The following is a 27,795-nucleotide window of genomic DNA, read 5'->3' on the forward strand; positions in this document are numbered from 1 at the left end:
CTTCGAAGCGCTCAGCTTTCCGAGAAATCACTTTGCGCAGGGGCGGCCGCTGACGGCCCGGGTGCCCTTCCGGGGTCCCCGCCGGGGGTCCCGGGGGCGGCGCGGGACGGGGGTGTCCGCAGGAATTCCCGAGGGGACTCGGGGGCGTCCACGCGCCCAGGCCGAGGGCAGGGCGGGCGGTGGGTGTCAGATGGCGGAAGTCAGGTTCTCGGGGCGATGCTGGGGTCAGACCGCGGAGGTGAGGACACGTCGGGGCTGGGGCGAGGGTCAGATGGCGGCCTTCAGGACACGGTGGGGCTGGGGCCGGGGCCGGGTTCAGATTCCAGAGTCAGGGCTCTGGGATTTATGATGGGTGTCAGACGGCAGAGGTCAGTGGAAGTCACGGCTGGGATGGTGGGGGCCCAGAGGTCAATGCTGCAGACGGCCTGTGGGTCCCTGCAGAGTGACCCCCAGGGTGCCCACCCAGCCCTGGTCAGGCTATCATCTCTGTGAGCTGCGTGGGAGGCATCCGCCACCGGGAGGAAGCCCCTAATAACATGTCCAAACAATGGCCAACCTTACATCCGACATGTGTCTACTTACAGACCGGGTCCTAGATGACGAATGCTTGCAATTGACCGGGAGTGTTTAAAAAAAAAAAAAAAAAAAGTGCCCAGCTAAAAAGGTATCCGAAACCACTGCCCTCTGAAGATCAGAAATAAAAACAGGATTGTCTAGCATACTAGTGCTAGAATGTCCAATTAGGGAAATTTTCATCATAAATTATTTTCCCCAGAAAATGTCACTTGTGTTGAGGCAGGGTCCTCTGTGGGTCTGTGTCCAGTTTCCAGCCCCTTGTGGATGTAAGCTGGCATTTACTATATATGGGAGTGCAGTGGGGGGGCAACAGTGGTGACGGAAATGACAAAGAAAACCCTTGAAGACAGAAGGAAAAAGACACGTTTCCCCACACTCAGGTCTGGGGCAGCCTTATATAGAGAAGAAGGAGAGCCTTCATTGGTTTTCATGGCCTCATCGGCCACTAATACACAAGCATCGGTGTTTTCCGAGCCATTTATTCATTAGGCTTTTCAAGAACCTATAAAAATGTTTGAGCCTGAAAAAGAAATTTTATTGGCCCCAAAATGCAAAAAGTACGCTGCCAGTTTGAAATTACTAAATGCTCAAAGAAAAGCCCCCAAAACATAATGTGCCAACATCAAATTGTAATTTATTAACTGATAAACATTCCATCGTCTTTGAAAACCACATGTAAGTTAGAAATCACTTGGTAAGAATTTCCTGACACCATGATTGCCAGGAAGTCACAGCAATCAAAAATTAGATGAGTTCCCTGTCACCAAATAATTTCAAGTGAAAGCTATTTTTTCAAAGCTGAAATTCTTTGAGTAGTTGGATAATTTTGTGGGATTATTTTGATATGTTTGTTAGGATGTGGGACAAGCTTCCTGAGCTCAGAAATGCTTTAAAGAGGCTGCATGGATGTTTATAGTCCTACCTTTTCACAAACGTGCCCCTTAAGCTACCCAGAGTTACTGACCGATCAGTGCTGCCCACCACACAAAGATGTGTGCTCAACACCCCAGTTGGGTAAAGACAGGAGCACACAAATATAGAGAAGTCAGCCCTGGAACCGTCACAGCATGCATTACTGGCGGTAGGTGTCACTGTATACATTACGGGAGCCGTTCACAATACACGAGCTTGCGTAAAACTGCGCCTGAAACCCGTATTTTCACCGTGGTGATTCCTCACTGCCTAGCGACAATTTCTAACCTTAGCTGTTTAGCTTTGTTCTTACTTAATGAGCATTTATTGAGCCACGGCTGTGGGTTAGATACGGTGCCACGGACCGAAGACCCAAAAAACAAAAGAGTCTCTGACCATTCCTTCCTCTCCGGTGACCTGCCAGCACCCCATAATCCAGGTAGACTTCACCCTGGTCTCTGCCACAGCCGTGGGCACCTTCGTCCTCCGTGTCTCTGCATCTCCCACCTGTTCCCCCTGCTGAAGCCTCTCCCTCCAGGATGGATTCCCTGTGGCTTCACAGCACGTCTAGATGTTCATCTTGGCATCTAGAAACCATACCCTCCTGGGGCGCCTGGGTGGCTCAGTCAGTTAAGTGTCCGACTTCGGCTCAGGTCACAGTCTCACAGTTTGTAAGTTCGAGCCCCGCGTCAGGCTCGCTGCTGTCACCACAGAGCCTGCTTCGGATCCTCTGTCCCCCCTCTTCTTGCCCCCCCCCGACTCTCGTGTCCTCTCTCTCTCTCAAAAATAAACATTTAAATAAATAATCAAATAAATAAATAACAAAAACCATACCCTTCCAAAATCACCTCTTACATCATCTGACCTGAACCCTCTCCCTGGGTCGCAGCCTGCCAAGGCGGTCAGAACAGCACGTTGTGCAGCCGGCCCCGGTTCACATCCCAAGTTCCTGGCTTACTAAACGTGTGACCTTGAGCAGAGGAGTTAACCCTCCTAAGCTTCAGTTTCCTCGTCTGTATAATGGCACTGATGATACTGTTATGTTAAATCATTTGAAATCGCTGATATTCAGTTGCTTTCTGCTCTACAGAAAGGGCAGTTTCGCATGGTTCAGCCTAGTCACGCCTGCCTCTTAGGATTAACGAGGGTTGGTGAGACCATGGGGGGCGCCAGGGAGGTTGCGGGCTCAGTAAGGGAACTGGTGGAGAGATTTCTCAGGGGGGGAGATTTTCATTTTCCAGTCCCCACCTTTGCACTTTCCAAGCCAGGCTTAGAGAGGAGGGTTCAAGAGAGCTCGGAAATGTGCTCGCTGGGAGGACAGGTGTCAACTCCCTCCTGAGAAAGCCTGGGGCGGGGCTCTGACTCCTGTTCTGGAAACCTACTGGGCAAGGGAGACCTACCGGTCGTGGCACCGAGCACGTCTGATGAGCGGGTCACAGCCCGCAGCCTGTGCCTTGTACTGTTCAGCATCTACCTAAACACACTAAAAAAAAATCTCCAAATCTCTATTCATTTCCTGTGTCTGCTGTGACATCCCCAATAACTAAAGGCTTAAAACAGCACACATTTATTATCTTGCAGTTCTGGGCGTCAGAAATCCAGCCCAGGTCTCGGGGGACTAAGATCAAAGCGTCCACGGAGCTGCGTTCCTGTGTCTTTCCAGCTTCTTCCCGCCGTGTTCTGGGCTTGGGGCCCTTTCCTCCATCTTGAAAGCCACACCCCATCACTTTGCCCTTTTCTTCTGCCTCCCTTGTCACCTAAAATTCATGCGCTGAAATCCTCACCCCACGGTGATTAGGAGGCGAGATAGCCCCTCCTGTTAGGATAACCCCTCAGTTGCATTAGGAGGTGAAGCTTTGCAGAGGTGATGGGGCCGTGACGGCGGGGCCCTCGTGAACGGGAGTAGGGCCCTCGTCATAGGACTCCAGGGACTTCCCTCCCTCCTTGCCGTGGGAGGACACAGAGGAGGCAGCCGTCTAGGAAGCGGGCCCTCACCAGACACGGAATCTGCCAGCACCTTGAGGCTGGATTTTCCCGTCCCCAGAACTGCGAGAGACCAATCTGTGCTGCAGATAAGCCACCCAGTGTGCGTGTTTTGTCATAGCAGGCCCAAGAAGCTAAGACATTCCTCTCCCACATTTAAGTGCCCTGTGATGACACCAGGTACACATGCATCTCCCACCGGCGTCATCCAGGACACTGTCCCCACCTGAGGACACTGTCCCCACCCAGCTGATTAGTACCTTCAATCCCATCTGCAAACTGACTTTCCCTTTGCTGTGTAAAATGACACGTTCCCAGGCTCCACAGATTAGGACCCAGGTGTCTTTGGGGCCATTACTCTGCCTGCCACACTATCCCTAAGATCCGACTCAAGCCTAACCTTTTTTTTTTCCTCCAGCCTTTGACCCTCATTTTAAACGCACTGGACTCCAGCCACACGGAAGTCTTTATAACATAATTTGTGGGACACATTTATGAACGATTGCGCTGAATTCTCCTTAAGATAAAGAATAAAACCTTGCTCTGGTTTAGCACGCCTACTTAGCACAGCCCTGAATTAGGGGGGGGGGCCTTAGACAGACAAGAGGTGGTCTCGGGGGGACAAGAGGAGAGAAAGCTGGAGGAACATTCTTTCGTCTTTGTGCTCTAGGAAAGGAGTTATTTTTTTACACTCCTCTTAGCTGAGCGTCTCCAAGAACCCTCGGTTGTGGTACTTCACTGGAAGGACTCACGAACTCAGCACAGAATTGTACTCACGGCCAGGATATTCTAAGGACGGGACATACAGCACGATCTGCAAAGGCACAGGCACGTGGGCAAGGTCTGGGGGAACAGGGGCCAGCTTCCGGAGCCCTCTCCCTAGGGTCACACAGGACACACTCAATTCCCCAGCAATGCGCTGTGACAGCAAGTGTGACGTGGCATCCCCCAACGATACTCGGTAGGGACTCAGCGCCCGGGGTTTCATCGGGGGGCAGGTCCCGTGTGCGCCCACCTCTGCCTGGCACGTGCCCAAATCCCGGCCTCCCAGGAGAGGAGCAGGTGTTCACCACCAGCCACACCGTTTGCACAGTGTCGGCACAGGGAGCCACTCTTGTCAGTTCTGGGAGTGGGGGACCCTCCCCGAATCCCGGATGCCGGCCGAGGGCCGACCTTGCCAACAGGCCTTCCTGGGGCCCACGGTCTCAGCCCTGCCGCGTCCGCTCACTTCCGCACACGCTCCCAGTTCTGAGGGGCTTCTGACACGCAAAAGCTGCCACACTTACTCCAAAGGCGCCCGTGGCTGTGCCCCTGATACCAGCTGCCTGCATTTACTTGCGAACCAGGGTGAGTTGCGTTTTCTCCCGTCGCCCAGGGGCGCAGCTCGCAGGACAGGCGGGAGTGAAGGCAGGTGGGAGGAAGGCCTCCGGGGAGGGCCTCTCTCCTGCTGCCGGCATCGCCAACGCTGCGTGGGGCCTGCTGGCTGCCAGCTGCGTCTGCCGGCCACGGGGACCCCGATGTGCCTCTCTAGCTTCTCTGGCTTCCCAGGCTTGACCCCACTGCCCCCCAAGTACAGCCCTGGGCTTAGGAAACAAGGACCACGTCGGATTTTTTTTCCTGAGGGCGTGTTTCCGTGAGACCAACAAACAATGACTCTAATGGAGTTGAGCCCCTTCAGGATGTGATACTGACTCTGAATTGAACTTTCTGTTTAAGACCACATCCACACAAGGACATGACTGCTCTCCTCCAAGACAGGCAAGGCCAAATCGTCGAAAGGCTGGTTAATTGCTAAAACTGTGAATGGCCAGCCAAATAGCACCAGACACACGGGCTGAGGAGCAGGACAGTCAGAAGAGTATTCATCTGGGTGGATACGAAAGAAAGGCTTTAAAGAAAACACAATGTGCCGGGGGTGCGGCGGGCCGTGGGTCAGAAGCATAGCGCCGGCAGGACAGGATGCTTGCTAAAAATAATCTAACAATTGTCTCAGTGGGGCGCCTGGGCGGCTCAGTCGATTAGGGTCCGACTTCGGCTCAGGTCACGATCTTGCGGTTCGCGAGTTCGAGCCCCGCGTCAGGCTCCGTGCTGATGGCTCAGAGCCTGGAGCCTGCTTCGGATTCTGTCTCCCTCTCTCTCTGCCCCTCCCCTGCTCACGCTCTGTCTCTCAATAATAAATAAACGTTAAAAAAAAATTAAAAATAATCTAACAAGCAAGAAAACAGTTGGGGGGGGAGGGTACGTGCAGGCAAAGGGTCCTCAGACAGGACAGAGAAAGCAACAAAGCCATGAACGAAACGCTAGATACACGGGACTTCACTAAAATCGGGAGTTCACGTTCGTTATGAGACGGCATGAAGCGAGCCCAGAAACTCACCACACCCATTTTCACGAAATGACTTTTGTCTAGAATAGAAAGAAGTCCTAAGCACCAGTAAGAGAAAGAGTCCATCTCCACTCCAAAGCAGAGGCGGTTGGGTGCCTGGACCTTCTGTGCCGCCAGACGTCACAGGCCGTTTTCGGAGAAAGGCAGTGGGAACAGCTGTGTGGAAATGCACTTTATCATCTGTGAGTCGGCCCCCTAGTTAACTCTCCGCTTGGCTGTTACAGAAAACTGCTCTGTTGTGGTGCATGGCGGACGCGGTGACAGCGTAGTGCCCGGACCTGTGTCTCTAGCGGTCTTCATGCGACACGTTTTCATGCCCTGGAGCCCCGGCCAACGCTCAGGAAGGAACGTGACTTGCTTGCACAAGGCTGATCCCCTTTGCGAGAGCTCCTTGATGTGAAGTGGTTTGTGTGGGCACAAAACAAAGGACACGTTTGAATCAGTCCTTCTTCTAAGACTATCGAGATGAAGTCTCGCTAACACGGAAAGTCATGTTCGCACTCTGACCTTCACACGTGCGTCTGTCAAGAGACGGGACACATGAAGCGAAGAGAAAGAGCAAACAGCCACTGCACTAACCAAGTAAGTAGCCACACAGCACACGAGAAGCTGGACGGAGTCGTCGGCCAGGGAAACGCGAATCAAAACCCACAGCAAGACACCCCTATACACCCGCCGGAACAGCCAAAATTATAAAGAGACCGACAATCCGGGCGTCGGGTGAGACGGGGAAGGATGAGGGCGATGATGCGCGGCTGGCAGGAGCGCAACCTGGCGAGATCGCTTTGCAAAACACAGGTGGAACCCGTGCCCAGAACTTCTCCTCCTAAATCTGTCCCCAAGAGAAATGAGCGAGGGAGCGCGTCCACCAAAACCCACGTGCCAGAGACTTCAGTGCAGCTTCACGCAGAGTAACACCCAGTGTCGGACGGAGGCAGCCCGGATCCCGACGGGGCTGCGCGCAGATGACCCGGCGGGTCACAGAGAGAAAGAGCACACTGTCACTCCAGTCGGCAGCGAGGACGCGCCTCACAGACACGACGCTGAGTGAAAGAAGCCAGAGCTACGGTGTGTGCTTTCGTGTGCACGAGTTCAGGAACAGGCTAACTAAGGTGGCAGAGGTCAGAATAGAGGTCACCTCGGGGGGGGGGGGGGGGAGGGTGGCATGGGGGCGGGGTTTGAGCGGGACTTGATGGGGATGAGTCACCAGGGAGCCATCGACACCTTGGTCTGGGGGTGGGGGGTGCACACGGCCGTGAACGTACGGAAAATCCGTCCTGCTGTGTTCAAGGTGACTACAGTGGCAGAGGGGCCACTCACAACCTGCGAGCAAGTGACAGGGATGTTGGCTCAAGCCGAGACGCCCGACAGACCTTGGCGAGGTCAGAACAAAGACCCGACGGACGGTGTGCACGGGCGGCCCTGGGCCCACAGTGCAGGAAGTCTGAGCTCTGCCTGAGAAAGCCAGACTACTTGAAAGCTGGCTCTTTACCCAGGCAGATAAGGGAAAGATTCGTTCATTAGTGCACCCAGCACAGAACAGATGGCTGCAGTGTATCAGGTTGTTACACACACAGGGCGTGTGTGTGCGTCTGTGCGCGTGTGGGTACCCGCAAGAGGTCAATCTTTTTTCCGTGTAAGAGGCTGTCTTTCCATAAAAGGGGGATTTCTTCAAGGTGCCGAATCGGGGCTGACTCAAGGGCCTTGGGAAGGAAATATTCAGAACCTGGACACAACTCGTCTGCTCTAGGGATGTGAACTTTGAGCCCATGTCCTTATAAGCAGTTTCTCTTTTAAGTGAATCAATCGGTCTATTTGTTCAAGGTGGAGTTCGATGATTATTTACCAGTCGCTAATATTGCCCCCAATTTATTTCTTTACCCCGGAAGGATGACAAAAATCTGAGATAAGTCTCTGTTTGTTTTTACCCTAAAACCCATTACTTTTTTTTTATGTTTTTATTTATTTATTTTTTTATGTTTTTGTGTATTTTTTGAGAGAGGGAGAGACAGAGCACAAGCAGGGGAGAGGCAGAGAGATGGAGACACAGAATCTGAAGCAGGCTCCAGGCTCTGAGCTGTCAGCACAGAGCCGGATGCAGGGCTCGAACCCACAGACTATGGACTGTGAGATCATGACCTGAGCCAAAGTCAGATGCTCAACCCACTGAGCCACGCAGGTGCCCCTAAAATCCATTACTTTTAAATGCACTGTTTATTCACTTCCTGGATGTTTATTATACATTATTTATTATATATTATCCTTGCAATGTGCCAGGCACTAATTCATAACCACCCTCCAAAGGAGCGAGGGCAAGCATATAAAACTTTAAAGAATTTGCATTAAACATTTGATTTTTTTTTTTTTTGCCTTTCAAATTTAAACTTTATATTCACACCAATTGAGACACTCATTGAAAAGAAGAGCTTTTTGGAGTAAACGGGTTCTAAGCACAGATCAAAAATATCTATCCCATTTGGGGCTACTGCAAGGAAATACCGCTTTACCAAAACTATCGATTCTGACATGTAGTGTAGATGAAAGTCTTTAAATTTTAATATGCATAAGTAACACGGGGCGCGTAGTACATTCGGGCTGGGGCCAGGACCCTGCTCGCTCGACCAGCAGTGCTTAATAATCTAGAACGAGTTGATCCATCCCGTCTCTGAGCTACCTTTGTAGACTTGCAACAATTATCTCTCTGATAAACATACGACTAAGCACGGGGGTGGGGGGGGGTGGAGGGGGGTGGAGGGGGGTGGAGGGGGGTGGGGAGGGGAAATAGCACGACGGTGGTTATTTACCTCTGCGTAGAGCCATAGGCTCTGAGGATTCAAAGAGACATTGAAAACAGTGAGCCAGAAGCCTGTCTTCACACTGGTCCTAAGAGACAGGGCGGAAAACTTGACAACAGTCCTCACGTGACCTTCTTTCCGACCTCTGTGGCATGTGGGGCTGTGTGCCAGTGACAGGACTTGCTTCCATGTCCACTGCAGTCCACATAACGGGTGAGCTGTGTTTTCATAAGCCCTCTGAACATGGGATGACGTGCCCGGTGCATTGGGGAGCTACCTCTCCCCCGGGGACCGCGGAGGGAACAGGTGCTTTCCCGGCTGTGGCAGTTTTTTTGCGGGAAGTGCTCCGGCGTCATCAGGAGAGAGCGACTTAATCCAAACTACTCAGGTCCCTTGCAAGTTTAAGATCCTGATTGCAGGGGCACCTGGCTGGCTCAACAGCAAGAACATGTGACTCGATCTCAGGGTCATGAGCTCGAGCTCCGCACTGGGTGTAGAGATCACTTAAATAAAAAAAAAAAAAAGATCCTGATTCCAGTTCATTGTCACTAACGGGAACAGGGGCGGTTAAATCCACACCCGGTCGTAATTCGTTTTGCTGGAGCCGCACAGTCACTGGCTGTGATGTGCCACTTAACTAGCAACAGAGAAAGGGCACAGGGAAGCGATAACGCGAGCCGGTGCCCAAGGCCGAGGAGGCGCAGCGCAGGGACCTTCTGGTGGCCAGCGCTGGATCACAGGACTCCGCCTGAAAGGGAAGGGGAGGGCTTAATGGCCTCGTGGGCCGTAACAACTTCAATCCGCAGTTTGCTTTCTCTTTGACAAAACGCTTGCTCTCGGGCCTTCTCGTGTGGTTTTCCAAACAGCCCTGTGGGACAGGTATGATTGTCCCCATTTGGCAGATGTGCACGGTGAGGCCCAGGGAGGCTGAGAGCTCTTGACCTCAAGCCCAAGGCTCCTCCCACTCCTCCATGTCGCTTTGCCCCGAGGGGGGGGGGGGGCTGTCTCCTCTCCTGGAAGATTAAAGGGTTGAACCGGCCAGGTGCTTCAGTTTCTTCCAGACCTCCCGGACTGATTTCTCCGGCAGAGCTAGGCTACAATGCCCACCCACTGGGAACTTGGGGCGTTGGAGAGAGGACACAAGTGGCTGAAATTTCTTTACAAGTTAGTCATTTCCTTCCTGACAGCCTTCTTCTTCCTCTGAGCTCTTGCTTTGCACCCCTGTCACCTACTCATGCAAACAGAAGCATCATCACTTGCGGGTCAAACTGGAGATGTGTGCGAACACCACCTGCTTCCCCTCCGCTCCTGGAGCAGGTGTGAAGGTCGCGTCTGCGGGAGGGTCGCACGAGCTCACACCAACCCTCGGGAGCTGCGCACACCCTCTCCTTGCTCGCTTCCAAGTCTTGGGGCTGCTTTCCGGGCCCCTGAGCGTTGGGGACTATCTCTTCGTAGAGTAATTTCCAGGGACTCTTTCTCTCGGATGCGAGTAGATGGAAACCTGTTTCATCCCAGGAGGTAGGACTCCAGAGAGGCAGCGTGTGCTGCTGATGCCTACGGAGACCCCCCCTGTATTGAGCAGGTGCTTTACCCTCTCAGGCAACGGATGCCATGTTTCTTCCCCCCACAGACTGTCCGAATGCTCTTACCTCCTCATTTGCTGCTTGGTTTGGGTTATTTACTGTTTCGATACATGAACTTCCTGGAATGGTGCATGTCCCTCAGTATTCGTATGTTGAAGCCTGACCCCCAATGTAATGGGATGAGGAACTGGGGCTTCGGGGAGTGATTAGGTCATGAGGATAGAGCCCCCATGAATGGGGTCAGTGCCTTTATGAAAGGCTCCAGAGAGACCCCTCGCCCCTCCACCATGTGAGGACACGGCCAGAGGGTGTCCTTTGCGAATCAGGAAGTGCCCTGTTATTGGAAGTGAGAAAACAGAACATGACCGGATAGAGAGCATACCATGTTCATGGATGGGAGCACATAACATCACAGAGACGAGCCAAGACAGTGTTGCACAACGATGTGGGGGGCTTGCCCTGCCCGATGTCCAGTCCTGTCACTGAGTGGCTGGGACTGAGGGAATGCGGTGACAGCCCAGGCAGAGACTGAAAGTCATGGAAGCCACAGGGTCAGCTCGGAAACTGCCCTATGTGTGTGGAAATGTGATGTGGCACCCGGGAGTGACAGCCAATGGCCAGAACAGCTTGCACCAGAAGCAGAACTCAGAAGGACAAATCCAGAGATGTGAACCAGATGGGAAGAGGGGTTTCAGGCAAGAAACAGTATGCTCACAAGGGAATGCAGACAAGGCACAGCTGGGACAGGGAGGGGATCCTATGTTGTCCCTTGACCCAGGACTGACTTTTCAACCTGGTTAGCAAATGTACCCACACAAAAGAGAAGGGGGGGGTGGTTGGGAGAAAATGCACACACACAGCATATACTAAATGATTAGAAGGAGTAAAGAATAATCATAATCTCCTCTCTCAGGACGCCTAGGGCCTCTCTAGCAGGGACAATCGGACAAGAGCACAATCACTATAATTCAAAGTAAAATATGCATGTGGTTAGAAGGACCTGGGCAGGGCCAGCACGTGCGGGTCCAGAGGGAAAGATAACAATGTACCCACGCAGGACACTCTGGTAAAGTCGATGAAGCCCTTCCTCAGGGCCACGGGCCATCTGCTGGAGCTTCTCGGCCGTCTGATTGGGGGGATGAAGGGTCAGGCTGAACACCAGCACCCCCACTGGACACATGCAGAAACGTGGATGCATCGAGGCACAAAGGGTCGGCCAGTCAGCAAACTGGAGAAGGAGAAAACCCAGTTCTCTTGACGTGAAGGAAGTAGGGCTTACCTGTTGCACCAAATTCACCCCAACTGGAGCAATCAGGAAAGACTTCGTGGAGGAAGCCACATTTGAAAGAGGCTTTAGGGGTTGAGAAGGGCTTTTTACAGGTAGAGGCAGAAAAGACCTAACCGGGAGAGAAACTTGTGGCGGGGACCCCTGGGACAATAGAAAGCCTGGTTTCATCTCTTGGAATCTGGTTGCCTTGTGTGGCAGCGCCCGGGGGACGCTGGTGGTCACAGGGTAGCAGCATCCAGGTTACAGACGGGAGAGTAAGGGACACGTGGGTGGAGGTGGGAGCCATGCGGAAATGGGCTTTCTACGCCAGAACCCGAGGGACGTGCTGAGACACAGATGGCCCTTGGGAAGGCGGGGGAAGGGGGAGTAGGGGGAGAGGGGAGGGGAAGGGGGAGGGGAGGGGGAGGGGAGGGCTCTGTGGGCATCTTCGCCTCAGGTGGGTGGCAGGATGAAAGAATTCATTGTGTCATTCAGAAAAGTTTTCCGTGGGTGGTTGGTCTCCCTGACCGTGAACCTGGGGGTTTCCAGACAGGCAGTTCTCCTTTCCTGGCTCACGGCCTTCCGCCTCCCTCTCTGCCTGGCTCCCGGCTTCCCGTCCACCCCCTCCGCCCGCCTTCCAGCCGGGCAGCACCCCTGCTACCGTCCTGCCCCTCACGCGCTCCCCTGCACCAGACGACACAGAAACACACTCAAGTTCTTTTAATGTGGTTTCAACACCTTAACAGGCGCTACACAAATTCCACACTGGAAAAAAAGAAAAAATGTTTCTCACCCTTCGCCTCTGCCATAGCCAAGCATCCCAGGTGCGGCTTGGCTCAACCCTGTGCATGGACTAAAATGCACTGAATTGCCCACCTGAAAATGGCAGGTTTGGGGGCATGTGAATCCTGCCCCAATAAGAAGAAATGAAGAGAAGCAAACATACGGTAGCAGTGGTGGGTCTGGGCACGCAAACGTTTGCAGCTGGGGATCGGGGGGTCAAGTTCTAGCTGCCGCGCTCTTTCGGAAAAAAGGTCACTTGAACGTTCAAACTAAAATCACCCAAATTTCACTGTGCGCATACCCTAAGCTATTGAATGACACGGTTCTCACCCAGCGTTCTCCGCTTCTCTCTTCTGGTTTTGACTGGAGGAAATTTAAAAATTATGTCATTCAAAGGCACTGAGGTTGCTGTCTGCTCGCTATGCAGACATCTTCAGGAGACGACAGGGGAGGGAAAAGAGAAGAGGAAATACGAGGCACCTCAGGGCAGAGAGGGTGGTCAGGCAGCTCCGAGGAGGTGACATTTCAGTTAAGAACAGAAATGCGGAGAAATCGGCTGTGTGAGCTAGAGGAAAACCAGCGTCGTGGCCACATGGAGTCATGTGGGAGAAAGTGGTTTGTAAAGGACGGGGCGCCCGGCCAGCCCTGACCCCGCAGTGGTTTCCAGTGTCTCGGGAGAAGTGACAGGGGACAGGGGATGTGGGTGTCGAACTTGAGACCGGGCCCAAAGCTGAGAAGTGCTGTCCCAAGCACGGCGGGAGTTTCCTCCTGGCGAAAAGGCATTTAGCAAGCGTCACGCTGTAGAATGTATGTGGGAGAGGTTTCACGTCACCTCCATCCAGTGGTTTCCTGATTAGACAATATTTGAGAGTAAAAAAAAAAAAAAAAAAAAGCAGGGGAGGTGGGGGAAATGCACTTGTCAGTCCTCAGTATAACTTGATCCTGTTCAGAAGCTTTTCAAGGTGGAGGGGAAGCATTATTTTTGGTGGGCAAGTCAGGAATGCCCGCAAGTTACAGCAGCAAAAATCATGAAAAAGTAAGGTTTTGACAGGAGACGTCAGTAATCCCCTAGGGAGGTCACAAGGATTCTCCGCCTTTTTTGGGTCGTGGACCTCACGGTGGGCTGGATGGTGACCCCTCCGAAGAGATATGTCCACACCCTAAGACCTGTGACTTTACTTGGAAAGGGGCTCTTTGCAGATATGACTAAATTACGGATCTCAAGATGAGATTACCTGAGACGTAGGAGGTCCTTATAGGAAGAAAGGACACGGGCACCCAGGGAGAGGCCGCACACAGACAGAGGCTGAGATCGGAGCGACGCGGCCCGAGCAGGGAACACCAGGGTCCCCGGCAGCCAGCAGAAGCTGGGAGACAGGCACAGAATGGGTTCTCCTCCAAAAGCCTGCCAACGCTTTGATTTCAGTCGTCTGGCCTCCAGAAATGTGAAAGACCGAGTTTCTGTTGTTTTCAGCCACGCGCTTTCTGGCAATTTGTTGTGACGGCCCCAGGACACCCAAACAGATTCCTTCGGCAACCCGATGACAGGGCACTGTCGAGAATAATGGTTTTGGGAGCCACATCATGCAGTGTGTGTATATAGTTGACGAAGAAACCAATCGCATCGCAGTGCACCTTTCTCTCTTGGCCCCGTGGGCCTCAGGTGAAGAACAAGGAGGAACTTCTATGGTTCTCGCTGGAGAATTTCTTGGCGTTTGTCCCTATCCAGAAACCCTGCTAATTTAGCAACGCCCAGGTTGCTAAATACAGATACAGGTACAACGGTATCTGGGGGCCTCTTGCCCCGGACACTGCCCGGGACGGCACTGCCTGGCTTCGGGACCGGGTGACTCGTGTGAAACACAAAGCCTCGAACGATGACTTTTAAAAGGGACAAAGGAATACAAAACATTTCTGTGACACGCCTTCCATTTAAAGTCTTCCAGCCTCACCGTGCATTGATTTCCGGGGATAGGAGCAATGACCCCAGACTCTTGAGGGGTCTGGTCCTCCAGCACGGGCTCTGCTCAGATCCGAGCCGTGCCCGCAGTGAGCCTGCTCTGCCTGCAACGGGGTCCCAGCCTCATGACTTGGGGGTGGCGGGTGGGGGGGGGTGGGGGGAGGACTGATGACCGGTCTTTCAGAGAATAGCGCTTTTGCTTCCAAAACATTCAAGGTAATTCTGGCCCTAGAATCACCACCGCATTTCAACCTCAGAAAGCCAAAAGGACCAAAAGTGTTCGTGTCAGATCACCGTGTCCCCTGATGTACAGATTTGGTGAGACCGGCCACCAGCTGCCCCGGGTCAAACACTTGGGAAGATTGTTAGTTCAGAGGGAAAGAAAGAATCCCCAGGGTCAGCACTAGATCAGACTGACGTGTGCAATCTACAGAAGCCTTCACCCCCTTTAGCACCTCCCTTGCCCCACTGCCAGGGAGCCAGGGCCGCAACCCCCCCTCCCGCCCCCGCCGCACCCATAAAGCTTGCTGTGACGTCCAGGCCAGGGAAGCACAGATGACCCTCATGCTCCATGCTCCCATCCTCCTCTTCCTTTAGTGGCTTGTGGTGGCAAGCTCTCCTTGTCCACATCACCTCTACTTGGACAGCACCTGAAAACGCACCCCCCCCCCAACGCACCCCCCCCCCCACACCAATTCCCCGCCCTGATCCCTGAGGCCTGTGCAGGCGACGGGACGTCATGCCCTGATGACGTCTGTTACGTGACATTTTGTAATTAAGATCACTCATCAGTTGACTTTGAGTAAATCAAAAGGACGATTATCTGGTGAGTCGAATCTAATCACATGCACCCCTGAAAAGCAGAGAGTTTTTCCCCCAGCCGGCAGCAGGAGGGGAGGTCAGAGAGGCAAAGCCTGAGGGGCCACATGGAAAGCATGAGGAGGAATGTGGGTGGCCTCTAGAAGAAAAGACTGGTCCCCAGACGACATCCAGCACGGCAGCGGGGAACCTCAGGCCCACGTCTTCAAGGAGCTGAATTCTGCCAGCAGCCTGAGTGAGCTTGGAGGCAGGGCCTCCCCAGTCGAGCCTCAGGCAGAGAACGCAGCCTGGCCGACCCCAGGAGGGCAGCCCACGAGGCCCTGAACAGAGGACCCGGCTGAGTCCACACGGACATCTGACCTACAGAATGTGAGACGACAAACGGCCGTTGCCGGGAGCCACGAGTCCCTGGCAGCCTGCGGCCCAACAAGGAAGCTGACACAGCCACCGTGCTGTCGGGAGTGGCCCGGCGCGTGGCCACTGGCCCTCGCAAAGTCACAGAGGGAGGAAGCAGCGGACAGAGAACCACGGTGCCACTTACTGGACACACCCTCACGTCGCCCCGCCTGCCCCGCCCCTGCCCCATCCAGTAGAGCAGCCACCCCCCATGTGTGTCCCCCGAGCGTTGGAGACGTGACTGCTCTGAACTGAGATGCTCTGTGGGTGTAAAATCCACCAGGTCTGGGGGACTTCATACGAGAAAAAGGAACGTGAACTATCTCACTGTTAACTTTTATGTTGATTACGTGCCGAGCCGTTACTAGCACGGATCCGTTGCGCGAAATGAAAAATATTATTAAAGTTAGCGTTGCCTCTTTCTTTTTACTTCTTTAATGTGGCCTCTGGAAGATTTTAAATTAGGCACGAGCGTCACATGGCCACGTGTCACCTCGCCTGACCCTCACCGCTGCGCCGCGCCTCAGAGGAGAGAACTTTGTGGAGTAAAGTGATCCGCGTCGGACGGCGAGGGGCAGGCCCAGGACAGGCATCGGGGTTGCCTGAGCCCACGTCCTACTTCCCAGGGGGCCGCCCTCCCAAACAACCACCAAGTCTGCATCCTCGGTGTCCTGAACCAAACAAAGGCTTCGGAGGGGGACGAGACCACACGCTGATCGACCCAGGGCAGCATTTGGGGGCAGCGGGAAACCCCTCCGACCTCTGCACATTCTGCGCGACGAACTGGCTCCGATAAGCCGCTTGAATGGCACCACGGTCGTCAGGGACACCCCTTCTCCAGGACACCCAAAAACGTATCATGAGAAAAGAAAGGTTAGGGTCCCCACGACGGGATCAGTTTTTATAAATGCCTCCTATAAGCCCGGGTTATCTTCACGTTAACTCCCACCCAAGATCCCTCCAACCAACGGAAGTGGCCCGTGCTGCGTCTTCACGCTCTGTGGACATAGTCTGGGAACAGAAAGGGCAGCGGTGGCCTGGGGTCTCGCACGCAGTCCCTCCACCTGCCCTGAAGACCAGTTCCACAGGGGGTTCGGGGACCCAGGGGTCATCCTTGGCACCAGGGGAAACTGAGGGGTACGTGCACCCATTGAGGAAGTGGCGAGCTAAGGACCAGAAGCGGGGAGCAAAGGACATGGCTCGGTCCCTCATAGTCACTCACACCCGTCTCACATCCACCTAGCTCTAGCTACTCACCCACAACACTGCCGTCTTTTACACTCTCTTGCTGTCCCACTTCAATTTATATTCCGCTTGAACCCCCTCGTAGACAATGTTTGTCCCTTCACAATTTTAGTGTTCACTGTGCTGAGAATGCCAGGTTCCGAATTCCCCTTTCGGGAAAGCTGGTATCCTCATCGCCGAGACTACCCTCAAGGATACAAGACCTGCCAAGCACACCGCCTCCCAGGAGCCCTCCTGGGATTGCTCCCGGAGGTGTAGGTCAGAGGCGGCTGAATGGTGTCGGTGGGGAAATCTCCAGGGTCATGTTCTGAAACTCTGTAACTTGTTTTTGTAAAAACATGTGACACTCTTCGTTACTTCTCGAAAACTCTTGCTCTGAAGATGCTGACCTCGCTCCCATGGACTGTGTGGCTCCAGCAGGGAACTAGGCTCCTTCCTGCACATCCCAGGATGGGTTGAGCGTGACCTGGGAGAACGTGCTTCCTTCTGGGTCACACGACCTAACAGGGGTGACTGCGGGTCGGGAAAAAGCAAAATGCTCCACTCAAGTTCCCAAGACCTTGAGGAGAGGGTTATGATTTTTCTTACGTTGGAAAGGAACCACAATTCTTTGATTACAGAAATTTAGCTCTGCCATCAAGCCTTTGCATATTTTAATTCTTAGTACATTTTTTTCCCTGCAGGCATCGCATCCGGCCAACTCTGAGTGCGCATGCCTGAGTACATCCTCTGCTTGGAATTGGAAAGGGGAAGGGCACCTGGGTGGCTCCGTCGGTTAAGTGCCCAACTCTTGATTTTGGCTCAGGTCACGATCTCACAGCTTGTGAGATCGAGCCCCGCATCAGGCTCTGTGCTGACAGCACGGAGTCTGCTTGGCTTCCTCTCTCTCCCTCTCTCTCTGCTCCTCCCCTGCTCGTGCACTCTCTCTCAAAATAAATAAATAAACTTAAAAAAAAAAAAAAAAAGAATTGCAAAGGGGAGCTTGGGGACCCCGACCTGCCCCTTGCTCCTCCCCTCCCCTATACACTGAATCTTTCTTGTGTTTATGCCTTTTGAAAATTGATGCTCACATCTGCTCATGCACGTTCAGGGCGGCGCCGTTCACGATAGCCAAAAGCAGCAACGGCGCGAACGTCCATCGACAGATGACTGGAGAAACAAAAGGTGGTCCAGCCACTCAGTGAAATCCTAGTCATCATTAAATAATAATGAGGGGCGCCTGGGTGGCGCAGTCGGTTAAGCGTCCTACTTCAGCCAGGTCACGATCTCGCGGTCCGTGAGTTCGAGCCCCGTGTCAGGCTCTGGGCTGATGGCTCGGAGCCTGGAACCTGTTTCCGATTCTGTGTCTCCCTCTCTCTGCCCCTCCCCCATTCATGCTCTGTCTCTCTCTGTCCCAAAAATAAATAAACATTGAAAAAAAAATTTAAAAAAAAAATAATAATGAAATCCTGACTTCATGCTACAACATGGATGGGCCACCAGGACCTGACACTAGAAGGGAACCAGACAGAGGGACAAGCGCTGTCTGAGTCCACGTGTACGTTGGATACACAATAGGCAAATCCATAGAATCAGAAAGTAGATGATGACTATGAGGGCTGGGGGAGGGGAGGGGAGCTGCTGTCTCACGGGGACAGAGTCTCGGTGTGGGGAGAGGAGAGGGTCCTGGTGACGGACGGTAGTGAGGGCTGCACAACAGTGTGATGTGCTGAGTGTCGCTTCAAAATGGTGAAAATAGGACATTTTCTGTTGTGTATGTTTTAGCACAGTAAAAAAAAAAAAAGTTTAAAAACGTTTTCAGCGATAGGAAAAAACAGATTCGCTGTACTCTTTCAATGATCAATATTAACCTTATGAAAATGAAAACTTTCCAATTCTGAAATGCTGAGTCAGCAGCTAACCAAGGAATGTAGGATGACAGGGAAATGAACTTGCTCTTTCCTTGAACTCGTGCAGAAGAAAGAAAAAAAATCAGATGTAAATATATTTTGCCTTCTGTTGGAGAATTAAAGGTTTGCATTTTCTGTAAAAAAAAAAAAAAAAAATGAAAAGGGGGTGCCTGGCTGGCTCGGTTGGAGGAACATGCAACTCTTGATCTTGGGGTCCTGAGTTTGAGCCCCACATTGGACACAGGGATTACTTATATGAATAAAACTTTAAAACAATGTTTTTGAGAAGTTGAGAAAGGATATAAGGATCAATTTCCATGGAATTCTGTAAATTGCTTCTTTTCATGTACTTATTCCTTTGTTTCCCTGCTCTCCACTATTGAATTATTTTAGGGTAACCTCCTATTAAAATCTTACTGTTTATAAAGATAAAAGATACTTGTAGGAAATTTCCAAAATGTGGCAAAGCATGAGGAAAAATAATTTCCCCAAAATTCAACCACCCAACATAAACACCACTAATATTTGGTTAATGTTTTCCCAAACCCCTTGTTATTCTAATGGATGTAGATTAGCTAGATTAGATGGATGGATGGATGGATGGATGGATGGATGGATGGATGGATGGACAGATTGATGCATGGATGGTTGGATGGATGGATGGATGGATGGATGGGTAACAGATGGATGGATAAATAGAGAGATGGATGAATGGTTGGATGGATGGTTGGATGGATGGTTGGATGGACGGATGGATGGACAGATGGATGAGTGGGTGAGTGGGTGGGTGGGTGGATGGATGGATGGGTGGATGGATGGATGGATGGATGGATGGTTGGATGGATGGATGGATGGATGGATGGATGGATGGATTGGTGGGTGGGTGGATGGATGGATGGATGGATGGATGGATGGATGGATAAAAAGAGAAATGGACAGATGGATGGATAGATAGATAGTTAGAATTATATTTACATAAATAAAACAATTATACTTGTTCCTTTTTTACTCAGCAAAATGCTGTGGCAATCGCTCCCTACCAAAGAGTACATTTAGCTATAGCGCCCTTCCCAAAGGCTGGTTAATATTCCAGGGTGTGGATAAACCATGGTTTATTTAACCAGCCCCCCGTATTGAACAATTTCAGTTGTTTCCAATGTTTCCCTATAATAAACAATGTTGCGATGGTCATCCTTGCCCATTTGACTTCGTGACCGTTGTTGGGGTACCTCCTTGGAGAAGTTTCTAGATCTTGGTTACTGTGTTGAAGAATATGCACTTGAAGTTGTTGAACGTTTTCCCAAATGGCCTTCCAGAGGAGCAGTGGAAATCTTACGCTCCTGCCAATGGCGCCTGAGAGTGAGCGTCCCTTTTCCCGCACCCTGACTGACACGGGACAGTGCCACGCTGCCTTCCTATCTGCATCTTCCTGAGCAGTAGTGAGGTGGGCCAACCAGATTGATTTTTCACAAACTATAATTACAGGCAATTTAAGTCTTCTTTGAATTCCCTGCTCATTTCCTTTGCTCACTATCATTCACCTTGCTCTTTATTAATTTGTGGATTTTTTAAACATACCTTTATTCTTTGTCACATACTGCAAACACGCTTTCTCACTTTGTTTTAACTTCGTCTATGGTATTTTGTTTTGCTCTCCTGCACAGAGCTTTTTGATTCTCAAGGAATCGGATCTATGAATCCTCTATTTGGTGCTTCTAGACTTCATTCATGCTCATAAAAGGCTCCTCCCAAGATTATAGAACATTCATCCCAACTTTCTTCAAGTAGTTCTGTGTGTTTCACACGTAATCTTTCATTCTGTCCTAAACTTATTTTGATATAAGAAGTTGGGGGCGGATCCCACTTTGTATTCCAAACGGCCACCCGGTTGTCTCAATATTTTAGTTTCCCCCTCTGACATAGCTCCTTTCTCTGACAGTCCTCATGTGGTTTGTAAGGTCATTTCTGCATTCTTTCTTTCTCCCTCATTATGCACACAGTCTTCCTCATTATGCACACAGTCTGTTTGGACGGCCGCACATTTGCTGGGACTCCAGGCCCCAGGCGGATGGTGCAGGCACACCCTATCCTCCCGCCCTCTCCGCACAACCGAACCCTGAACGGACACCTCAAGCAACTCTGTGACTTTCCTAACAGGTCAGTAACAGCAGGTGGATTCGGGGGGATAATGAAGATTTGAACAACTGATGGGGTGACGAGCTTCCTGAGTTTCTTCCCCCCTTATGTCCAGATTCAACCATAGGGAAGCCTGAATCCTGGAACCACACAGTGGATGTGGGCAGGACAAAGCTACAAGAGAACTACTCTCTTTCTGGCCTGCTGGCTGGGAAGGTGGGGTCCTGAGAAACAGAGAGTGGGGGAGACCCCCTTTCTGCTCTTTTCTTTTCACCATCCTGCCCCCACCCCAAAGCAGCCCCCATCACAGATCTGCACTCCCGTGGTGGTGCCAGCGCCTGTGGGACATTTCAGACAACCAACACTGAGAGGAAAGCCCTTCTCTCTGGCCAGACGCACCAGGGAAGAGGGCACTGGCAGTCCAGAGTCTCTGCTCTCTCTTTCCTCTCGCTGCTTCACCCTGAGGCCGGAAGTGTGCAATTGTGCAAGAAGGCTACCCCCCATCTTTCGAGTCAGTACACCTGGAAAAGGGACCCTTCAAAGATGCGGGTAAGCCCCTAGGCTCACACCCAAGTTGCACGTGTGTAGCACTGACCGACGGCACACAGCAAAGGCTCTGAGAACTGAACCACAGTGTGGCCCGCTACCCGTGTCCCAGACGGGACAGCGCTGGGCAGTGTGCATGTGGAGTGACACGGTTTATGCTGTAGAGGCTTTGGAAACTAAACAAACCTGGAACCACAGCCCACAAAAGGCAGGTCAGTAGTCTGCAGTCTGAACTTAACCAGACTGCTAACCTGCTAAAACAGAAAAGGAAATATTCTCCGGAGTCATTTAGCAAGAACCAAAGTTTCATAACATAATATTTAAAAATTTTTTTTTTTAACATTTATTTATTTTTGAGACAGAGAGAGACAGAGCATGAACGGGGGAGGGTCAGAGAGAGGGAGACACAGAATCTGAAATAGGCTCCAGGCTCTGAGCTGTCAGCCCAGAGCCCGACGCGGGGCTCGAACTCACGGACTGCGAGATCATGACCTGAGCCGAAGTCGGCCGCTTAACCGACTGAGCCACCCAGGCGCCCCTCATAACATAATATTTAAAATGTATGGGACACAATCCAAAATTACTTGACATACAAAGAATCCAGAAAATCTCAACAGCTCTCAAACCCAAGATGACCCAGATGTTGGCGTTATTACAGCCTTTCCAGCGGCTGTTGGAACCACGCTTTGTGAAATAAGGTGAGTGCACGGAACAGAGTAAAGACAGAAGTTCTCGGTAAGGAAATAGAAGGCATACAGGAGAATCAAAGAGAAATTTTAAAACTGCAAAATTCAGTAACAGAGATTTAAAAAGTCACAGCTCAATTGCAGAATACATGACGGAGCTAAGAATAAGTGAGCTTTAAAACTGATCAACAGCTGGGGTGCCTAGGTCACTCAGTTGGTTGAGGGTCCGACCAGCTCAGGTCATGATCTCATGGCTTGTGAGTTCGAGCACCGCATCGGGCTCTGTGGTGACAGCTTGGAGCCTGCTTTAGACTCTGTGTCTCCCTCTCTCTCTGTCCCTCCCCCACTCACACTCTCTCTCTCTCAAAAATAAACATTAAGGGGCGCCTGGGTGGCGCAGTCGGTTGAGCGTCCGACTTCAGCCAGGTCACGATCTCGCGGTCTGTGGGTTCGAGCCCCGCGTCGGGCTCTGGGCTGATGGCACAGAGCCTGGAGCCTGTTTCCGATTCTGTGTCTCCCTCTCTCTGCCCTTCCCCCGTTCATGCTCTGTCTCTCTCTGTCCCAAATAAATAAATAAACGTTGAAAAAAAAAATTTTAAAAAATAAAAATAAAAATTAAAAATAAACATTAAAAAAAAACTTTAGGCGCACGTGGGTGGCTCAATCGGTTAAGCATCCGACTTCGGCTCAGGTCATGATCTCACCGTTCATGGGTTTGAGTCCCACGTCGGGCTCTGTGCTGACAGCTCAGAGCCCGGAGCCTGCTTTGGAATCTGTGTTTCCCTCTCTCTCTGTCCCTCCCCTGCTCACACTCTGCCTCTCTCTCTCTCTCTCAAAAATAAATAAATATTTTTTAAAAAAATTTAATAGCTCAATAGGAAGGATCTAATCTGCACAAAAGAGAGAAAAAAGGTTTTGAAAAATAAACAGACTTGGACACTGTAGGAAAATATCAAAAGGTCTAATATTCATTTCGGTGAAGCCTCAGAAGGGCAGGAGAAGAAAAGTGGTGCATAAAAAATATTCAAAGAGAAAATAGTGAAAAACTCCCCAAATCTGGTGAAAGGCATAAGTGTACAGATTCAAGAAACACTATAAATCTTAAAGAGATAAACCCAAAGAAATCCCCACCCTGCCATATCATAATCACACTGCTGAAAACCAAACATAAAGGGGAGAATTATTGGAAGCAGCCAGAGAAAAGGCATATGTTACATATAAGGGAACGATGATCTAAAATACTGGAGATTTCTCATCAGAAACATTGGATGCCAGAAAATAGTGGAAAAACATTTTTTAAGTGCTGGAAGAAAATAACAATTAACCCTTAATTTTCTATCCAATAGAAACACCTTTAAGAAATAAAAATGAAGTAAAGACAGTGTTAAATGAAACAAAACTAGAATCCACTGACAGTAAACCTCCTGTAAAAGAAATGCTAAGAAAAATATTCAAATGACAGGAAAATAATAGAGGGAAACTTGGAACTTCAGGAATAAAGGAAACAGAAATGGTGACTCTAATAAATATTCTGTGTGAGTTCTTTAAACTATGAATGACAGTTGAAAGGAAAATCTATAACATTTTCTGATGAGGCTTTTAGTGTAAGGAGATACAGTACTTCTGACAAGTACGACACAAAGCCGGGGAAGGACAGTAATACCTATGATCATAAGTTTTCTACATTTTACCTGAAGCGGTAAATTATCAATCCTAAGTAGGCAGGATAAAACCCTAAGTGTGGATGTATATTGTAATCCCTAGAGCAACCGCTTAAAAATGATACAAAGAAATATGGTCAAAATCCATAAACAAGTTAAAGTGGAATACTAAAAGAAATATTCAAATAATCCAGAAGTTAAGAAAGGAGAAAGAGGAAGAAAAAACAGAGAAATAAACAAAAAACAAATAATAAACTGCTAGACCTCTATTTAGCTATATCAATAATTACATTAAATGTAAATAGTCAAACACATGGATTGAAAGACAGAGATTATCAGACTGAATTTTTAAAATATCCAACTATATGCTATCTACAAAGAACATACTTTAATGACATAAAAAGGCTAAAAGTTAGGGGTATGTCATGAAAACATTAATTAAAGAAAGCTACTCATGGGCGCCTGGGCGGGGGAATCAGTCGGTTGAGCATCTGACTCTTGATTTCAGTTCAGGTCATGACCTCACAGTTCGTGGGATCGATCCCCATGCGGGGCTCTTTGCTGACAGCACAGAGCCTATTTGGGATTCTCTCTCTTCCTCCCTCTCTGCCCCTCCCCGACTTGCACTCTATTTCTCTCTCCCTCTCAAAATAAATAAACAGTTAAAAAAAGAAGAAAGCTACTCACAAATTTAAACACAGAGGTATCATATGACCCAGCAACTGTATTCCTAGGTCTATAATCAAAAGAAAGGAAAATCTATGTTCACCCAAAAACTGATACATGAATTTTTATAACAGCATTATTCAGAATAATCAAAAACTGGTAACAACCCAAATATCCATCAACTGATGAACTGATAAATAAAACACACCCATGCAATGGAATATTAGTCAGCCTTATAAAGTAAGGAAGTACTGAGGCACCTGGGTGGCTCAGTCAGTTAAGCATCCGACTGTCGATCTCAGCTCAGGTCATGATCTCACAGTTTGTGGGTTCAAGCCACTCATCAAGCTCCGTACTGGGGGTACAGCGCCTGCTTGGGATTATCTCTCTCCCTCTCTCTCTGCCCCGTCCCTGCTCATGTGTGTGCTCTTTCTCTCTCTCAAAACTAAATAAACTTAAAAAAAAATTTAATGAAAAAATAAAGCAATGAGGTACTGATACATGCCATAACATGGATGACTCCGGAAAATATGCGAAGTGAAAGCAGCCAGACACAAAAAACACAAATTGCATTATCTCATTTATCTAAGTGTCAGAAGAGATACACGTACTGAGACAAAAGTAGGTAAGTGTGACAAAATTGATAACGCAATGTTTTACACTAAAAAACACTGAATTGTACAGTTTAAGTGAATTTTCTGGTATATGAATCTTAGTTCACTAAAGCTGTTTTTATTAGGAAGGAAAGCTAGAGCGGCTAGCTCAGAATAGCTTCAGATTAAGGGGAATCGCCAAAGATAAAGAGGAATAACATATGGCGACAAAGGGCCGATTCTTCAAGACGACACAACCATCCTAAGTGTGTAGCAGTTAATGGCAAAGAATGAAAATGCAGGAAGAATCCGGCAGTGTCGGGGCTAAGCTCGTGGGCCAGGGTGGGGTAGGCAGCAGGTGGAGTGAGTCTGGCGCGACGGCCCCCACCATGTCGCTGGTGCAGCCTACCACGGGGCCAGAGGCGGAACTTACGCTGACTCTGCATCTCAGAACGAGCGCGGGGAAGGCGTGTGTAAAATGTCTGAAGACCTGAACAACCAACTTGGCCCCCTTAACATTTCTAGAGCACTCCATCCAACAGCACGATACGGTTTCTTTTCAAGTGCACGTGGACTTTCATCATTGCAGACCATGTCCTGAGTCACACAACAGAACGACCAATCTAAAATGACAAACCTCAAACAAAAACAAATCATACTACGCGTGTTCTTTGCCCATAACAGAATTAAACTACAAATTAATGACAGAAAGATATTTACAAAATCCCCCTAAATATTTGGGAATTAAACAACATACTTCTAAATGATCCCTGGGTCACAGAGTAAGCCACAAGGGAAATTATAAATGTTTTGAATGGCAGCAGGAGAATGAAAATTTGTGGGATGCCAGTAAAGCAGAGCTTGGAGGGAAGTTTAGAGATAGCAAATGTTTATATTAGAAAAGAAGAAGGTTTTCAAATAAATAATCTAAGCCTCCACCTTCAGAAACTAGAAAAAAAAAAGAAGAGAAAATTAAACCCAAAGCATGCAAAAAGAAGGGAAAAAGTCATGCTAGGAACAAGTAGGAGTTGAATTAAAAACAGAGAAAAGAGAGACAAAATCAATAAAACCAAAAGTTGGTTCTGTGAAAAGACCAGGAAAATTGATAAACCTTTAGCCAGACCGACCAAGAAAAAAAAAAAAGAAAGAAGAAAGACAAGTATTAGCAAAATAAAGGCTAGCATACAGCTCCCAGAGACATTAAAGGGAGAACAGAAAAATATTATAAAATTTCTACGGTAAAGTTTGACAACTTGGGCGAAATCGATCAATTCCTTCAAAGACACAGACTACCAAAGCTCCCTCAAGAGGAAACAGACAACTTAAATAGTCTTATATTTATTAGAGCGTTTATAGCTTCAAAATAAAACCTTCTTTTTTAAAAATGTTTTTCTAATGTTTATTTATTTTTGAGAGAGAGAGAGAGAGAGACAGAGCGTGAGCAGGGGAGAGGCAGAGAGAGAGGCAGACACAGAATCCCAAGCAGGCTCCAGGCCCGGAGCTGTCAGCACAGAGCCCGACATGGGGCTTGAACTCACGAACCATGTGATCATGACCTGAGCTCAAGTGGGACGCTTAACCGGCTGAGCCACCAGGCGTCCCCAAAATAAAACCTTCTAAGAAAGAAACCCCAAAGCTAGATGCTTTTATCAAGCACCTAAAGAAGGAATAATACAAATTCTACAGTTTCTTCCAGAAAATAAAAGATAAGGAAATACTTGCCAAGTCCTTCTATGCATCCAGCATTACCCTGATACCAAAACCAGAGAAATACTACATACAAAAGGAGATCTACAGACCAGTATCCTTGATGCAAAAGTCCTCATCCAAATATTAGCACAGCACAGCCAGCAGTAAGGAAAATGCACCATCACCAAGTAGAGTTTACCCCTGCAATATCAGATTAGATCAACATGTAATCCGCCGCTTTAACAGACTAAAGAGTAAAAATCACACTGCGGTGTGATATATGGTACATTTCCATACAGTGGAATACTACTCAGCACCGAAAAGGAATAAATTACCGATTACACACAACGTAGATGAATCTCAAATACGTTACGTGAAAGAAGCCAGACCCAAGAGATTACATTTTGTATGATCCGGTCGATATGACATTCCTGAAATGGTGAAACTACAGGGAGAGACAAGAGGTCCATGGTTGCCTTGGATGAAGGGTGTGACAGCGTGGGGCAGCGTGGGGAACGGGGGGGTGGAACTGTTCTGTATCCTGACGTGTTGGCCGTTAGAAAACCGTAGGCATTTGTCAAACTGTGAAGACCTGTACACTCACATACACACACTGTACAATAAATTTTGTAGAAGCTAGCAAAACACACATGCTTGCTAGTCATATTTCCACATAGAGTCTTACAGATAAACTTTAAAACAATTGTGTTAAAAACAAAAAAGGTCACAAGTAATTGGCTTGGAACTCCATTGAATTTATACATAATTTATGGAGAATTGACATATGTGCACGTTTTTTTTAATTTATTTATTTATTTTGAGAGAGAGAGAACCAGCAAGCAGGGGAGGGGCAGAGAGAGAGGGAGAGAAAGCATCCCGAGCAGCCTCCACACTGTCAGCGCAGAGCCCGACGCAGGGCGGGCTCGATCTCGTGAACCCTGAGATCATGACCTGAGTAGAAATCAAGAGTTGAACACGGGGAGCCTGGGTGGCTCAGTCGGTTAAGCGTCCGACTTCAGCTCAGGTCATGATCTCGCGGTCTGTGAGTTCGAGCCCCACGTCACGCTCTGTGCTGACAGCTCGGAGCTCGGAGCCTGGAGCCTGCTTCGGGTTCTGTGTCTCCCCCTCTCTCTGCCCCTCCCCCACTCATGTTCTGTCTCTGTCAAAGATAAATAAACATTAAAAAAAAAAAAAAAAAGAGTTGTACACTTAACCGACTGAGCC

The 27,795-nt window shown here is 49.6% G+C and overlaps 1 protein-coding gene across 1 annotated transcript in view; it reads right to left on the reverse strand.

Moving 5' to 3' along the window:
• The window catches only part of COX4I1 (cytochrome c oxidase subunit 4I1), a 132,973-nt gene that overhangs the window by 56,745 nt on the left and 48,433 nt on the right, over positions 1 to 27,795 (reverse strand). The gene's annotated exons all lie outside the window — the stretch shown is intronic.

The sequence above is a fragment of the Puma concolor genome, chromosome E2 (assembly GCF_028749965.1).
Source record: "Puma concolor isolate L17-30 chromosome E2, mPumCon1.1.hap2, whole genome shotgun sequence".
NCBI lineage: Eukaryota > Metazoa > Chordata > Mammalia > Carnivora > Felidae > Puma > Puma concolor.